Genomic DNA, 6,000 nt, shown 5'->3' with positions numbered 1-6,000 from the left:
CAAGTGGATTCAAGCCATGAAAGATGAACTCAAATCAATGAGCCAAAATAAAGTGTGGGATCTAGTAGAAATTCCTAAAGGAGTAAAAACAGTAGGCTGCAAATGGGTCTACAAAACTAAATTGGACTCCAAAGGAAATATCAAATGATTCAAAGCAAGACTTGTGGCGAAGGGTTTTTCGCAGAGAGAAGGAATTGATTACAATAAAACGTTTTCTCCTGTCTCTAAGAAAGACTCATTCAGAATTGTCATGGCGCTAGTGGCACATTATGATTTAGAATTCCATCAAATGGATGTGAAAACAGCATTTCTAAATTGCGACTTAAATAAAAATGTTTACATGGCTCAACCGGAAGGTTTTGTTGTGGAAGGAAAGAGCCATATGGGATGCAAACTTAAGAAATCCATCTATGGACTTAAACAAGCGTCAAGGCAATGGAACCTTAAGTTCGATGAAATTATCAAGAAATTAGGATTTAAGGAAAATAAGGTGGACAACTGCATTTATACCAAAATTAAAGGTGGGAAATTCATTATACTAGTACTCTATGTAGATGACATTTTACTAGCAAGTAGTGACAAGAATCTGCTGCGAGAAACCAAGGAATTTTCGTCATCGAAATTTGATATGAAAGATCTCGGTGATGCATCATACGTTTTGGGTATCGAGATTCACCGAGACAGGTCCAAAGGGGAGCTACGATTATCTCAGAGATCATATATTTTCAGAATATTGGAAAGATATAATATGAGCAAATGCTCGACATCACCTGCTCCAATTATGAAAGGAGGCAAATTTGGTTCATTCCAAAGTCCGAGAAATGAATTGGAAGAAAAAGAAATGACTAAGGTAACATATGCTTTAGCTGTCGTAAGCTTAATGTATGCTCAAGTTTGTACGCGATCAGACTTGGCGTTTGTAACCGGGATGCTTGACAGATATCTGTCTAATACAGGTATAGACCACTAGAAGGCACTAAAGAAAGTATTGTGTTATTTGCAAGGAACTAAACATTACATGCTCACATACAGAAAATCTGATAAGCTTGAAGTTACATGCTATTCGGATGCTGACTTCGTAGGGTGTTTGGATACCAAGAAATCTACTTCTGGGTATATATTCACTCTCACGGGAGGAGCCATTTCATGGAAAAGTACTAAACAAACACTGACTGCATCGTCGATAATTCAGGCATAATTTGTGGCATGTTATCACGCAACGGGGCAGGCTGTATGGCTCAAAAATTTTATCTCGGGATTACAAGTGGTTGACAGCACTGAAAGACACTGACAATATACTGCGACAATGAGGCCGCAGTTTTCTATACGAGTAACAATAAGTCAAGTGAAGCTGCCAATCATATTGACATTAAATATCATGTTGTGAAAGATATAGTACAGGATCAAACAATTAAAATTGAATACATAAACACTAAATCAATGTTTGCGGATCCGTTAACCAAAGGCTTACCTCCCAATTTATTCAAAGAACATGTGGCCAACATGGAATTGTGTAATGACATTGAATATGATCCTGGAAACCAGGGAATTAAGTTCAATCAACACCCGCTTAATTAATCAAGGGTTTATTTGTGTGATATGGTGAACTATAAGTCTTGTCATCCCAATAATGCTAAATGTTGTTGTGACACATTGTTTTGGGGAGCTATATTATATGATGGACTCGTAATTAACCTCTAAATCAAGGGGAGAATATTGGTTGATTTATCGGTTAGCCGATATTTAGGAAAGCATATAACCACCGTAATCCTATTCGTAATCTATCTCTAGCTCTAAAATTCGTAACCCTCATGGGCCGTAAGTGCGATCGGTGGTTACGGGTCAGAATCGGATTAGGAAAAGCCCCTGAGGCCCACCAATGCTATATAAAAGAAGAGGAGCCCACGGGGACGCTCGTGTCGCTTATTCTCGCAACTAGAAATTCGAAATCAATCTCTCCCGATCAGAGACGCGCTGGAAGGGTTTCGTGCGGTGATTCCAGGGCAGTGCCGTTGGAGACCCGAAGGTCGGAGATTCAGAACAGATCATCAGCGATCTAATCTCGCCGGAGTTGAAGGAAAAAAGATGGAATTGAAGGAAAGAAAAGAAGGGAATCAGATGGCTTCATCTGCAGGTTTATTTAGTTTTCCGCATTTGAATTAATCGGTGATCTTGTATTGATTAGGATTTCAATTCGTAATCTATTGTTTATGATTGAATTGAATTATCTAACAATCATGAAATACAGAACATTGTTCAGATTCATGTAGGCAGCCTGCCGGAAGGCCAGTCGCTAGCCACTCCAATGAATGCAGCACAGCATCAGCCTTAGGCCATACACAGTGCTCCTACGTGACGAGAAGCTTTAGCTCGCCATATAGGAGCTAGTCCACCAGGTCGGCATGGACCGGGGTGCGCGTCCCTTCGCGAGGGAGCGATGGCTTCGTCGGAGAGAGGACAGAGAAACCAGAGAAAAGGAAGAGAGAGAAGCCGACGCCGCCCGAGCTCCGTCGACACCGACACCGATGCCGGCAACCGCCACCGTCTACGACCGGTCGCCGGCGTCCCTGACGCGCCGCCGCGCGGATCCGGCGTCCGTCGCCCACCGACGCCCGGATCCAGTGTCCCCGACGCGCCGCCGCGCGGATCTGACGTCCTCCGCCCGGCCGTCGCCTACCCAGATCTGCCGCCCGGCCCGTCGCCCGCCTCGGTCCGTGGCCACCGCCGTCCTTCGCCGTCGACCACGGCCACTGCTGACCGGAAGAGAGGGGAGAGAGCTCGGGAGGGGTAGGGGGAGGGGAGAGATGGAGAGGGTAGAGAGAATTGCCCGGGAAAAAAAGCAAGTCCCAGACTGTGTAGGTAGACTGTTATTTTGTAGGAGATTCACATCTACGCATACTTATCTTCTGAACGGACGAAGTAAGTCCCTGTTTAATTGGAAAAATTTTGGATTTGATTGTCACATCGGATATACAGATACATATTTAAAGTGTTAAATATAGTCTAATAAAAAAATTATAGATTTTATCAGGAAACTACGAGACAAATTTATTAAGACTTATTAATCTATCATTAGCAAATGTTTACTATAGTACCACATTGTCAAATCATGACATAGTTAGGCTTAAAAGATTTGTCTCTAGTTGCTCTGTTTATTCGTTCAAGCATATGTGTATGGAGTATTAAATGGAGTAACCAACATGTGCTAATTATGGGCTAATTAGGCTCAAAAGATTCGTCTCAAGGTTTCTTTTATAACTGTGCAATTAGTTTTGTGCAATTAGTTTTTTGATTTACCTATGTTTAATGCTTTATTTAGGTGTCCAAAAATTCGATGTTTTGGAGAAAAATTTTAGGAACTAAACAAGGCCTAAGTCCTCCATCTTTTACTAACTACTCCATATATGTTATTTTTAAAATAAAATAAAATTTAAATTTAAAAACTTAAATTCAAATTAAACTTGATTCTACTGTTTTCCATCATAATTTAAAAACATCATATACAAAAAATTTTAATTATAATTCTGTTAATCACTAATAAACTGTTTCGATTAAAGTTTAATTTGATGGAAACGTGTACTAGGAGCGTTCGTGCGGCTGTAGCATGCGTGGGCCACCTCTCGCTCGCGTCGCGCCCACCACCGCGGCGTCGTCTCCCGCGCGCCACGAGTTTCGAACAAAAAATGAATCAGTCCATCCCTCCTCCTCCCGCGCGAGCGCGCGCCGGCCCAAGGCCGCTGCCACGTGGGTCCCACGCGGCAGCGTGGGATTCCTGATTGCTGGGCCCCGCGGGTTGGAGAGAGAGACACACATGATACGTACACACTGCGACGCGATAGGCGAAGGCCTGGGCCCGGGCCCGCCGCGTGTACCTATTCGGGAATTTCCTAAACTGCCCTTGGAACTGCGCTGCTGGCCTGCTGTTGATTATAATTGCTTCTCCCAGCTAGCAGCTCCATATTTTCATCTCTGCTTATATTTCATGAGCTAATTTTATTTAAATTACACTTTATATTTTAGTGATTAACTTTTTAGTCTTAGTTTTTAAATGAATAAAAACATATATAAAAATTATTAATTTATTTATAAATATATTATTTAATTTTTTCTATGGATAAACCAAGCAATCGTCCCAAAGCTTTAGCTAAGCGAATGCATCAATGGACGCTCTCCATTTTTGTCATCTACTGCATGGCCTGGTGTCCTCCTTCCCTTCTCTTCAAGTGTGGAGCTAGACTAAAAAACTATTGATTTCTTTATTACGAAATAATACACATAAAAATAATATGATACATTAATTTATAATGATGTTTATAATAGTTAATTGGTGTCATCTAACACCATAAAAATCCGCAGCTTCGCCCTGCTTCCCTTCCCTTTATCCATTCGTTTGAAAAGCCACGACCTTCGCGTGCGTTTTTTTCTTGATATAAAAAAAAGCATTTCTTCGTCATTACCCATAGTAGGAGCAATTTCTCATTTTTCATATTTTTATTGACGGTATTGACTTTTTACTTATATTTACCATTCGTATTATGTGAATTATATAACTATTATTTGTTTGGTTGTGTTCTTTTTTATTATTAAAAACTCTAGACATCACTCTCTATAAATATTTCAAAAAATCGAAGGATAAAACATATATATCTAAAAATTAACGACATCTAATAATAAAAATCAGGGGAGGAAACAATAGTTTGCTTCACGTTCGAAACTTTGACCACTATTCTTTTAAGTGTTTGCAAACAACATAATGATGTCACGTTATTTTTTGAAAGGTATGATGTCATGTTATTATAGTTGGTTATGTTCTTAAATATAGGCATCAATACTTTATTAACCATAATCAAATAATTTAAGAGCCATTAATGATCAAAGTTTAAATGAAAATGTTTAGAGTGTAAACGGAGACAGCAACCAGCAAATCGGAACAATAGCTACTCCTCACTGTCTTCCCGTCATCTTTTTGCTTTTGCTCATATTTAATTATTTATAATCTAAAATTTAAATATTTAACTTTAAATATAGAATTAATTTTGAGATTTTTCATCAAACTTTATTATTCAATCTTTGCCTTCCATCTCTAAAACACATACATAATTTTTATTAACAAATTGTTTTTAATTATACCGATAAATTCAAACAATAACGATCTTTCTATTTGTTGGTAGATCACCCTTATCGCGCATCTACACAGTTGAAAAGAAATATGATGAGTTGTTAAGCATCAGGGTGATCAATATTTGAGCTGTTTGCTCCGCGTGCGACATGCGATTGCTTAGCCTTGTTAAGTCAAATGCGGAGCTAAAAGTGAAGAATTATATGATTACTATTTATGAGCATAAATGATTAATTATATAAAGTAAAAAAACCTTATTTAAAAAAATATTAGTTGAGAAACTTTTATATTGTATTTATACAATACATAACTTTTAAATCCAAATCCCCTAACGGTGCATATTAAGTACATGTTTGGGCTCTCATTATTTGCCTTTTTTTTAAGGACAAACGACATTTGCAAGTGAAAACTAATTTACGAATAAAAATTTTGTATACATACTTTCAGTAATTTAAAAAGTAAAGGCTAGGAATAAATTTCGATGAAAAACTCTACAACTCAAAACTTGAGATTAAAAATTCAAATAAAACAAAAAATGTGGGGTGTTAATTTGAGCTTACGCTTGCATACAAATATTGGACGAATCGACAAACCCATATATATTTGAAAATTTCGAATAAAGATCCAAACCTCCTCTCAGCCACCGCCAGTGGGCCCCACGCTGGCCAGCCGCGCCGCGTGGACCCACGCCTCTGCCAGGTGGCCACCACTCGAATTAATTAATTAATTAACTAATTAACCTTATTGATCCCGTTCCGCGGATGAATTGGTGATGGCAATGGGTGGTGATGGCAATGGGACCCATAGGTCCGGGGCCCAACAGGATTTATACCCAATATGTGCGGGTATAGGTAAATATTTGTACCCATGGGTTTGTGAGG

Source organism: Oryza brachyantha, chromosome 1 (assembly GCF_000231095.2).
Source record: "Oryza brachyantha chromosome 1, ObraRS2, whole genome shotgun sequence".
NCBI classification, from domain to species: domain Eukaryota; kingdom Viridiplantae; phylum Streptophyta; class Magnoliopsida; order Poales; family Poaceae; genus Oryza; species Oryza brachyantha.
This window is presented reverse-complemented; position numbering follows the sequence as displayed.